Here is a 12,744-nt window from a genome sequence, read left to right as displayed (position 1 = left end):
CAGAGATGACCTGTGTCTACCTTAATATTCTTAGCATTCTAACTCCCCTTATTATTTACCACAATCTTGAACAAGTGGACATTTTGTTTTCCATCTCTCTGCTGAGAGCAAGTTAGCCATGCTACGAGTAACAGAATCTGACATTACAAAGATAGGTATATTGATGACTCAGACACTATTTGTACATTTGAAGTATGACATCTTTACTCCTCTGTCATCAAGCAGAAGTAATTAAGACCAATCAAGTGGGTGTTAATTGGATATCATGAAACAATCTCCAGTCAGCCCGAGCCCACTATTTGCCTCCTACTGGTAATTATGAACACTAAACACTCCTGCTAATCAGCTGCTTCTTACCCAGGCTAAACAGAGATCCAGTATTTACCCAGCTGACGGCTTGTTTTGTCTGCAATTTAGACTGGTTTAAGCTAGGAAGCTCATCAGATGCCAAGCTGTCACCAGTGGCTGGGAAGAACCAGGGATGCAAGGCTCCCAGTGGCAGTAGTTCAGTATATGCCATCTGAGAGGAAAAGACAGTAATGATCGGACCTTCAGCTGCAACTGTGCCTGGACACATAGACTCAGGAGAAGCAAACATTTGAGTCTTGCATTTGAAGGGACTTGAGGAATGTGAAGGCATATGCCCAAGGTTTGATGAGTCAGTGAAGTTTCTACACATAACTCTCAGAACTCTAGCTTCCTCTTTAGAACCATCCAGGCCTCTGCATCACAGATTCCTAACACTCCTATCAGACACAGTGAGCTGGGGTCTGGCCTTTGATTGCATGACTCTGGGAGCCTCCCTGGACTCTGATGACAGTAGGAAACTAAAAGTGTCTTCTTGAGAGCGGCCATTAGAAACATATTACTTGCTATTAAGCAGATGGTTAGATGTTTTTAAAGAGCTCTTACGTAGTAATAGAATCCAGAGTTGCTGACTCTATTTATTACTCTCCCAAGAAAATGGGAGGCGGAAAGATGGAATGTTTGTTCCAGGGGTGGTTAATTTCATTCTGGATAGCCAGGAGTCACATGTAGTCTAAAATCTAGCAGCTGGAAACTGAGTTTTACAACAGGCTTCTGAACAAGGTGATTAAAGTGCACTGCCTTTCTTTCTCATCAGACCCAGGGAGGTGAAAGGAAAGTCCACTGGCTTCAGGAAACAGAAGCAGCAACACGAAACAAGCAATCACAGCTATTCAACTCCTATTCTGAAGCATGAAGGAGCCTTAGCTAACATAACTTAATGTGTTCTAATAAAACTTTATTTACAACAACATGTCACAGCAAGGTTTGCCTATACATGTATCACAGTTTTCTAAGTCTTGTTTGTCAATACAGTGAGACCTGCTGAGAATGTGCAGGAAACAAATGTGCCTGCCTAGACCTTCATCAACATCCTCTATTTTAATTCACAAGGAGGACAAGATCTCATTTTCTCTAATAGGTACATTTCTGAAAATGTACCTGAATCAGTATCTTCCAAATTGTATCTCATATTTCCATTAATACAGACTCAAATGTAAACTTTAATCCTTATTTAGGGACCAAACTACAATGAATAGAAAGTCACTGTCCTTCAACAAGGTATCTTCCCAGGACTTCATAAAAAATACTTGATTTTTGCCATCAATTATTTAAATTTATTTAACCTTTATTATCAATTTATATGTAAATACAATTTACATAAGGATGTAATTTTATTTCTGTATTTATAAGATTATGTCTTCAATTTTTATTATTCACAGTTTCAATACTCAGCCTGCCTTCTTAATACTGTGTCCACTTATGATTGTATATTTGGTGAAAAAAATTTGCCAGTTTTAGATCCCCTATCAACCAGAGGCCCAAATTTACCACAACAGACACACTCAGCTATTATGAAATCCAAAAGGATTTAATTGAATCTTAGAGTCAAGTAAAAAACCACAATAACCTAGAGGTGAAGAAACCCATCCCAGTTCTTACATTAAACATCTGTGTGACCTGAGTCATACCACTTACCCTCTCTGAGCCTCAACTGCCTTTGAAAAATGAAGGAGCTATAGCAGAGGAAGGCTAGAGTCACCTTCAAGGTTTTAATAGTCTCTGGTCAGTGGATAGGAAACAACTTAATTAGCTCATTTGATTACAGGGTAATAATAATGAGGCCAAAGGAGCCAGTTAAATAGCCACGCAAGGCTGGCTAGCTTTAAATAGAGAAAAATACTGTAGCAGAGATGGCAGAAACTTGCCTTGATTGGCTGGGGGCAGGGTGCAGCCTCCTCAGTCCTTTCCCAGTCAACAATGCAGCAAAGAGGTGACAGCAGAAGGAAGCGGCTTCCTGTGATGAGCAATACCATTCAAGTTCACTCTGACATGTAAAGACAGGGCCAAGCCTTCCCCAGCATGTCAGGGGCCGGTCCTAAGACACAGCTGTGCAGTGCACACCACATGTGGTTTGCTCTGTGGATCCCACAACTTCAACACTGGCTTATACAGTGCTTAGCAATGCAAACCCACCAATGCCACCCTGGTGGGGGTGGGGAGAGGCTTGACAACTTACACAGACATCCCTGTATGCTTCAGCTCCATTTCTATCCTCATCAGGGTAGAGCCTGGCAATCATTTGCAGAACATGGCAACACACTAAAGGACTCCTTGCCATTCTTGTTACGTGGGCATATTCCAGACACAGCTCATAGGCAAATGAAAATCAAAAATTGTTTTTCTTACCCTCAAGATTTTTATGGTCTTCTCCTAACCTTGGTAAATGCAAATGTCCAGTTCCACATCACGGTTTTGGTCATTCAACAACATTTACTCAGCAGCTTCCGTAAGTCTTGTCAAAGCACTGAGTCCTGGGACTGACTAGTCAATAGTTCAGTGCTGGCCTGTGCTCCAATAGACTCTTGGAGAAGGAGGGGAGTGCCTGGAGGAAGCACATCCGGGAATATGCACTATGATATGTCTATATCAAGTCCATGAAGAAGAGAAGAAATGTATTCTGACACCTGCAACTCTTTTATACAAAGCTTTTCCATTCTTCATCTCAGTTCATTAAATATCAAATGCTCTACAAAATCTAATAGTGTTAGATGGTCAACAAAAAACACAAAACAAAACAACAACAATAAAAAAATACCCAAAGTTCGGAGAACACAGTGAAAGAGGGGGCAGTGCTCAGATGTAGCCCATAGGCAGCTCAGTTTTCATGTGGGTTCCCTAGTAAGGGGAGCAGGGGCTGTCTCCGACATGGACTCTGTTGCCTGCACTTTGATCACTTCCCCCTGGGACAGTGGCCTTGCTAGGCCACAAAGGAAGAAGATTCAGGCAGTCCTGATGAGATCTGATAGGCTAGGGTCAGATTACCATCTGACCTTAGGTAGGAGAGGAGGAGGAGAGGAGGACTTTCCCTTTCAGTGGACTAAAGGAAGGGGACCTGGGTAAAGAGGGAGGAAGGTGGGATCCGGAGCAGATGACAGAGGGGGCTACAATTGGGATATAAAGCAAATAAATTATAAAAAATAAATTGATCCTAAAAAAAGAAGATTGTTAAGAACCAGGGGACTAGAAATTCTGTTATGAGATCATATGTTCTAGAAATGACAGAGAGGCTTCACCCATGACACTTCAACAACATAGGTGCTAAGCAGGACCTGAACAATGACAACACTAATAGACATACTACCATGAAAGGGTGAAATCTCATGGGGTCCCACTCCTAGACAAAATGCTGTAAGCAATTAAGCTTATAGTTGAGAAAGGGAGATTTAGTAGCTCCAGAGATGACCCATACTAGGTTATCTAATTACAAGTGGTCCTCCCTGAAATCATATACATATAAAAACACCAAACAGATTCAGATTCAGATTTATTTATATATCTATACATTTCTACATATATGTAGTAGCAAGTAAAGAAAAAGGGTAACAAATTTGAGAGGGAGTAGGGGGTACATAGGAAGAATAGGAAAGGGGAACAGAAAAGAGCGTAATGATGTAGATTATATTTTAATTGAAAAAGAGAAAAATTATTTACTTTTTAAAAATTAGCAAGACATGGTCCCTGGCCTCTAGGATCTTCTAGCTAAGAAGTCTCTTCTGGGAGAACTTTCAGCTCACAGCCATAGGTGACTCCAGTTCCAAGGGATCTGATCCCCTCCTCTGATATCTGCAGGCAGCAGGCACAGATACAATACACATTTATAAGACACTCAAATATAGAATAAAATAAGTAAGCCTAAAGTATATTTTAAAAAATACTGAGGCTTCACACCCAAAACAGAATTACTAAGCCTTGCCTTGGAGCTGGCTGACACACTCTGAAAGGGGGCCTTAACGGGGACCTGTGAGGCCTGCAGACTACCCGGGTGAGCAGAACCTTTAACCAACAGCATGGGGAAGCAATATGGCTAAGGAAGCACAGCACACGCTGTGAAACCTGGGTAGGCCTGCCACGATGACTTGGGATTCATTGCTAACAACGTCCAACATCCTCAAGGCCCCTTCCACCTCCCAAGGAACATTTAGTGTACAAATAGGACTCTGTTTCGGTGGAAACCTAGACATCCACCAGAAAAGTCAGGCAGTGCAGAGTGAGCACACGGCAATCACAGAGTTACAGTGGGGCCCTGCATCACTCCTTGAAGCCATGGTCAAGTTCATACAATAATGGGATCCTGAAGCTTTCAACACTACTGGCTGAAGGTCTTGTTTACAGAGCTATCTATGATCTCATCCCAGATGACTCCAAATCACATAGGCACCCGACCTCTCTTAATGGTCCTCCGCTGGCCTTAACTGACCCATGGGACTTGTCCACCTGGCACTATTCTTTCACTATGACCTTGGGTTCTTGGTCTATGATTCAGATTATTCAGCTTCCAAAGACCTGGGAAAATAGACCCTTGGAACCTGCCTACACTACAGGCTCTCACTGATTTAGAATTTCCATACATGATGCTGGAGGGTTGGTTCAAACTATCCACAATGCACGTAGAACCCTGTGTTACCATTATAAAACAAATGAGCAAAAATGCTTCAGGATCAAGGATGCTTTTTGGCTCACAGTTTCAAATGTTTCTGCTCACAGTGACGGGGAGAGCACGAGAGAACAGACCAGTGCACCCACAGCAGAAAAATGCTGCCTGCACTTTGTCTCAGCTTATTCCACCAGGGCTCCAGGCTGTTGGGTTGTGCTGCCTACATTCAGCACAGGTCTTCTCCCCTTAGACAATGCTTTCTAGAGCTAGCATTACCTCCTAGACAAATATCAATGCTCAGGTTGACAACCAAGATTAACTGTCACATGTTCCCTAAACACACACACACTCACAAACACACACACACACACACACACACACACACACCTATCCTTGCAATGGCTAGAATAACAGCGGATGACAGCTTCAATTGAACTCTAGTAAGAAAATTGCCATCAATTCCTAACCAAATCTATGAGCCATTCAAATCCATGAATTAATTCCAACATCAGATACACACTCTTGTCCTGTGATCCAAAGAGAATCAGAATGTCCAAGTGTCCACATATAAATATATATTAAAACCCCAAAGCAACTTACAGAAGGTCAGAATTCTTCCTCAGGGTCCTGCTCTACAACAAATGCCTCATGGTAAACTGCTTGATGAGGACAATGAGGACCGGGCTCTGTGTGACAACAAGAACTTCTCTTCTATTTGGCAAGCAACAAAATCATTAAGGCAATAGATCACCACTGCTGCTAACAGAATCTCCTTCCCTGTCCGTGCCAGTATGAGACACACGTCTATGGTCTCTTCTAGAAGTGTAGGGGAATTATCATCATTAAATTGAATATAATGAGCCTCCCCTCCCCTCTCCCCTTTCTTACTCTCTAGCTCAGCTCCGTGACACACACCTGGGACATGTCAACACACAAACCAATCCTGAAGACCAATGGGCAGGAAGTTCTGAGTACCAGCAAAAATCTACCCAGTGATATTGAACACTCACTCTTGCAACAAGAGGGGATGATACTTGCTTGTAGTGCAAGGTGGGGAAGATTGACCTCCAAGTGTCTCTGGGGGTATTAGCATGTAATAAAGGTGGGTGCTGCCAAAGGCCTGTTGAACACACCCAGGACACCATCAGACTGTTTCACCTTCTAGCATGCAGTGGAGGGACATAGTAGCTCTAGTTGCCAACTTGCGTTTAGTTTCCAATATCTATACACTGTCTGTCTGGACCAACCCTAGAGATGAGCCAGGATCCTCCCACAGTGAGTAAAATGGACCCCATAAGATACCCAACCAGCATTTACAGATGGCTCTGGCTAGAAAGCCAGGGCCAACTGGGAAAGAGTCCTGAACTCTGTCCAGAGAGCCCGTGGAGGTGTGCTACACAGACCATGGAGTTTCAGTGTCATCAAGCATTTACCTGGAGAGGTCAAAATGAGAACTCTGTAGCAACCAGTGTGCTGAGCCAGCAAGGGGAAGAGGAGGTTTCCTGACCCGAGGGGCTGGTCTAGAGGCCTCGCCACCAGTCAACGGGGTTGTCAGGGGCTGTCATTGGGGCACAAAGACTGTTTGGCCTTGAACATTGGTTATGTTATGCAAATTATGCTTAATGAAAGTGTGGCCTTGGTCCATAAAAACTTAACAATGCATTTGTCTTCATTTGAGCACTCCCCTGCAGCCACCACCTCCCTTTACAGACCGTAATAATGAGGCTTTTGCCACACATCCCTGGCCTCCTCAGCTACCATCAGGAGGGCCTAGAAGGGATAGAGGAATTGGTTTGTACTTAATAAGATGGATGTGCCACAGTGGGGTTGGCATCAGGTGGCCCCAGTGTGCTCATAAGATGAGAAAGCAGATGCAGCCAGGCCACACACACACACACACACACACACACCCCTCTGCAGGACCCTTTGCTGGCAATGCTCAGATGGCTTTGAGGGATCCAACCTGGTTCTGCATTCCTGAGAGATGGATGTTCTCTCCAATTCATCATCAAGTGTGCATTAAGTGCCTCCTGTGTGTATGGTACACAGGAACAACACTCATCCCTCTCTCCTCACATAAGTCACAAGCAGGGAAGAGTTTCCAAGTCTAAGATGCCCAGTCTTGAGACCTCCATGGCTGTTCTTCTCACCACTGAAGAAGCCATATCAGTGGACATAGAAATCAGTCTGAAACACTAGCTGAAAGTGTCATTACAGGTTCCCAGAGAGAATAGAGCAAGTCCAATTCCACTCACTGTGTGTATCAGAGGTTGAGGTTTGGTAAGTCTTTACATTTATTTAACATTTTAAGAAATGGAACTGCTGACTACAGCCACAGGACTCATACAACCTGACCCTATCACTTCACCATTATCAGTTCTGTCCCTGCCATTCTCTCTGAAGTCACACATATCTCTGCTTGTGTTCCCTGTAATCACCAGACTCTGGCCAATCAAAACATCTTTGGACGTGCTGGTTCTTTCCCTGCAGTGCTCTTTGCTCTCTGCTCCCCTGGATAACTCCAGGAGATGATTCTTTTTGCAGATATCCCTCAGTCAGATGACATCTAGCATGTTGCTCCTTTGTCTCCTCTTTCGTGCCCCTGCTGATCTGGCATCTGTTTGTGCTGGTACCTCTGTGTGTGATGGCCTTCACTCCAGCCAGACAGGGAGCTACTGAGACTACCTCACCTTCCCACCCCACTAAGGCTTTGGCACCAGGTAGACAGCAGGAAGTTGCATCAACTGCTGAACACACAGCTGTGTGCACTTATATACATACTGATTTCTTCTCCATGACAGTGGGAAAATACCATGAAATAAAGCATGTTATGGTCCCCCAGACAGGAAGAATTAGATGCCAGAGCATTAGAGAGAGTTATTTGAAGAAGCTGGGTGGCTCTTAGCCTACAAACCTTCCCAAGAAAGGATCATTTCACCCAAAGAGGACAGAAGAATCAGAGGGAACTATTGAGAATTTTATTCCAGGCTTTCTGACTTAGCTGTCCACCTACTCAGCCAACATGGTCACATCCACTCCTGTGGTCTGAAAGCATTTCTACACCTGCTATCTCCACTCTTTGTTACTTCTCTCAGGAAGAACAAAGTACACAAACACAGCCATCACGGAGCACCAGAATACTGGTTTCTTGGAGGTCAGATACCTAAATGAGTCAGCTTCTCTGCCCCTAGGCAGAAGCATAGCAAAAGTGCCCCAAAGAGGACAAACAATCTGCAGCCAGTATTCAAGAGCTCCAGTCCGTGAAGCCCAGCAGGCCTAGACACTCAGCACTGAGAAAAAGACCCATCTTCAGTGGCCACGTTCAGATGTGTATTTTGCCTATTGCCTAACAATGTCGTCTAACTCTACGCACACAGTGTTCACACTGTATTAGGTATTGTTAGGAATTGAGAGATGATTCAGTGTCCACAGAAGATATATATGTATAGGTTACAGGTAAACACGCTATCGCCTGATCTAAGGGACTTGCACAGCTGTGGATTTTGGTATCTGCAGGAAGTTCAGGAACCAGTTCCTGGCAGACAACCAGGGACCCTATGGAGCTATCCCCGGATATCAAGGGGGATTCAATGAATCGGTTGGCTGGAATTTCATGGACAAAGAGAGTAGCCCCATTTGCTCATCTCACAAAGGAATTCTGTGAATCCTATTTGACCCTTGTTTTTGCAATCTAGGATCTCAATTTAGGTAGCTCTAAAAATGTTTTAGGGCTCACACCGAAATTTGTAAAATGTCAGCGTGAAAACTTTAATTGAGTTATTAGCAATATCTCTTCTTTGAATGACCTTTTAGTACTCCCTGTAACATATCACCACCTTTTACTACCTTCAGGCTGACAGATTCTAATATATTCCTCCTTCCTAGATGATATCATCTGTCCTTGGGTGGAATTAACTAAAGCACTCTACATTCAGAAACTGACATTAATCCAGAGTCCCAGATTTGTAACATCTGCTGCTATAAACAGTTTCCATATATTGACTTTTAACAATGACTCCAGGAAATGCATACTAGTCCTTGGACATAGATGATATTCAAACACAGGTACATGAGTGAGTAATAACAATGACATAAGGACAAAGTTTAAAATTGGTGTAAACATTATACATATAGTACAAATGCAAGAGAGTATTGCTAACATTAGTGAAATGGGGAATGACAAAGGATGGAGGGCAAATTAGTGGTTTGTTCAAGTAACTCTCCCATTCTTGACAGAGGATCTACAGAAAATACATCTCCAGCACCTCTGTGATGCAGATGTTTCACAATAGCCCAAGGCACATGCCATGGTTTAGTCTGATTGTCAGCTTGACAGGACCTTGAATCACCTTTGAGGCAAATCTCAGGGCAAGGCTGAGAAGGATTGTGTAGACTAGGTTAACAGAAGGAAGACCAATGCTAACGTGGGAGGCACCATGCCACAAGCTGTAATCCTAGACTGTATGAAAAGGATAAAGCTAGACGAGCATTAGATTTATCTCTCTGCTTCTTTTATTTTTTTTCAATTTTCACATGTATGTGGTGTCTAGATGTGCATGTTTGCGTGTGTGTAGATGGATGCACATGTATGTGCATGTGTATATGTGCATGTGGATTGTGTACAGCCCAAGGCATTGACATTGAGAATCATCCATAACCACTTTTCTACTTTACTCACTGAAGCAGGCTCTCACAGTCAAGCCTAGAGCTTCCCAATATAACTAGTCTTGCCAGCTTGCTCTGGGGACCTTCTATCTCAGCCTCTGGGCTGGAACTGCAGCTGAGCTGCTATGACCTCACTGAGGCCCAAGCAGCACACTTTCTCCTTCTTGACTGCACACGCATGGGGCTAGCTGCTAAGTGCCTGCTGCTATGCTTTCCCAGACATGGCAAACTGTCTTCTTTTAAACTGCAAGCCAAAATAAACCCTTCTCCCTCAATTGTATCTGTCCACAGCAACCAGAAAAGTAATAGACACATAATGGAAAAAAAAAGTATCAGTATAGCATGTGGATACAGATGGGTATATTCAGAGTTGAGGAAAGAGAAGACCCTCCCAAATTCCCAACCCCTTACTCTCTGGACTTCACTGACTCGGAAACAATACAGCCCTCTCCTCATATAGTCACCACTTCTTATCAACCCAAATCACCATTACTATTGTGTCTAAGTCACGTAAGTTGTTGCTGACAAGGTCATTCTCTGCAGGTAGGGGAATGAGGGCTAGCCTGATCAGGAGCGTCCTGGTTCTTATTCACCTAGAGAACAAGTGTAAGAGAATAGATATAGGTAAACTGGGGAGAAAAGCCTGCATTAGTCCAGACTTGGAAAGTGTTGAATATCTTGAAAGATATTCTTGGTGCTATGCATTAAGGAAAACATGCTCCACCAGAAAGTCTAGGGTAACATTAGGCAGATGCACCTGATGATTGCCTGGGCACCGGGCAGCACTGGCTAAGGCCCCTGGGCTCTATCAGCTAGACTGATGGAACTCCTGGAGCTCAATTGCTCCCCCTGTGTCTGTCCTCCATGATAAAGAGGCCGGTCTGTCTTGTGTGTTAAGGATGAAGAAAGCAGCTTATCCCCAGGAACCAGTGTGATAGGACTGACCAGGAAATCAAGGCAATTGGGTCATAGCACCTGCTTATTAAAACCCTCTCACAAAACATGGAAGGTTGTGAGATTTGCTCTGAGTAAGGTAGCATTTCCTTAGACAGTCTCCAAGAATTAAAATCATAACCATCCTCTGAATTAGTGTGCCTGTTTGACCAAACTAGAACTGGCTGATAGGTCTAAATATGGACAGCATGCTAGCAATGCATTTCATTGACACATTTATCCACTTATCTTACTGACCCATTCAGTAGAAGTTTAGCATTGACAAGACAGGGGACCTGTAAGCATGCATAGGACACAAGCCATGCGCCCAGGAACTCACATGCAATGAAGAAACAATGCAGATTTGATGGTAAGTATGGCAAAGATTCCCTTGATGGGAAGTTTCTAGTTGTAGGGAGTTCTTAAAAGAATTTTTCATTTACCTCAAAGAGGCAGCTGCCTCCACTGCACATACTTGAGGCTGGCCTGCTACTGAGATATCATGTTATAGAAAGAAGTTTGAGAAAGCAGTAACAGGGAAGTGAGTTTCCTTTGATGAAGAAAGGGGATTCCTAAGTCCAGCACTACTGGTCCTATCTGCACCTAATGGGATGTAGGCAGAAGCAGTAGAAGAGTGGACCCTTCCACCACCCTAGGCAGATTGTGCATCCTAGCTTCTCTACATTCTTTATCTGCAATACCATCGACCCATCTCCATCTCTCTCATCTGCAGAACTGTCAACCTCAGATGGCCCTGCTATCTAAAGGCACTATCAATTACTGGCAACACTTTAAGGCACAGTGTTGCAGAAGAGACTTATTCCTGAAACACGGACACTAGCATTTCCCTGACACCTCACTCATCATTCCGTCAGCAGTGTGAGTCTTGGACCTTGATTTCCTCATCTGTGAAGTGGGGTCCCTGCTCCGCTTTAGATCAAAATCACAGGCTTGCTCCAAGGACCATCTGACACAGCAGAGAGGAAAGTCTAACATTGTTTCCAGAATCACCCTGTCTCAACTTCAAATCTGACCTTGTGAAGTAGATGCCTGGTCTTTCTGCTCCTTTCTGAGGATGTGATGCTACTGTTGAATATTCCCCTTCCTCTCTCTTGCTTTTTACAGTCTTGGCCCAGAAGATCACTTGTGCCTATGCTCTGACATTTTTCTGAAGTGGAAGGTGCTACTGTCTCCTCTAACTCTCTTGAACACACTCAGTTCTCCACACTTTCACTTTAGTTCTCCTCATTGATCAGAGGCATGTCCAAGGCATGTGCTCTCTTCACTGCAGCATCTCCTAATTGGCCAGCTCTTTGTTTCAAACAGTCTTACTGGATGGAGCTGGATATAGTGATATCAGGATGAGAAGAAAGAGCTCAGGTAGGAACATTTGTGGACCTTTAGAACAGGTCCCCTTACCTCCAGTTGGTAGATAGAGAAACACAAGAAAGCCAGTCTGTCTATCTTGAGAACATTTGTGTCACTTGCTTATTCGATGTCTCCCTGGAAGCATCTTCCCCGACCCGTACATCAGATCTGATGCTAATACGGGGAAGCCAACGTTAGGCTACCTTTCCTTGCGACAACTCCCACTGATGACAGCAGCTGGAAGATATATAGAGAAAAGCTAACTAAAATGATGACAAAGCCCCTTGGAAATGCACAAGCACTATCAACACACTAAATAATAATTATTCATAGTGGATCCCCTGCCAATCGTCATATGAAAAGATCTAAATGGCACCCGCTCCAAATAAATCACCTGGGTTTAGACACCAGAGAGTCACAGGCCTCGCATTCCCACAAGGTAACCCACATGGCTCAAACCTTGGGTTTTATAACAAAGACACTGCCAAGAATTGAAAACCCAAATAACAAAGCCAGATGGGATTTTTAAACATTTACTCTAAACTTTTCATTACGGGTTATATTCTTCTCAAATATTTCATTGAGCCTTTTTCTTCTCTCTGGTTTAAAACTCAATCACTAAAAGGAATGATTCGGAGGCAATAATGTAGAAACAAAAGGGGAGATTAAATACAAATTAAGCTTTCATTTGTACTGTTTTCCCAGACTGAATTAAAGTGATGGAGCTAACTTTGGTGTAAAGTAAATTTTACAGCTGTTAGAAATGATAGAATGTAAATTGGATTATACTATTTAAATATTTTACAAATAATTGA

At 43.4% G+C, this 12,744-nt stretch overlaps 1 protein-coding gene across 9 annotated transcripts in view; it reads right to left on the bottom strand.

Annotated features, from left to right (window-relative positions):
- Lrmda (leucine rich melanocyte differentiation associated) overlaps positions 1-12,744 on the bottom strand; it is a 1,035,474-nt gene that overhangs the window by 611,071 nt on the left and 411,659 nt on the right. The gene's annotated exons all lie outside the window — the stretch shown is intronic.

Source organism: Meriones unguiculatus, chromosome 4, assembly GCF_030254825.1.
Source record: "Meriones unguiculatus strain TT.TT164.6M chromosome 4, Bangor_MerUng_6.1, whole genome shotgun sequence".
NCBI lineage: Eukaryota > Metazoa > Chordata > Mammalia > Rodentia > Muridae > Meriones > Meriones unguiculatus.
This window is presented reverse-complemented; position numbering and strand designations above follow the sequence as displayed.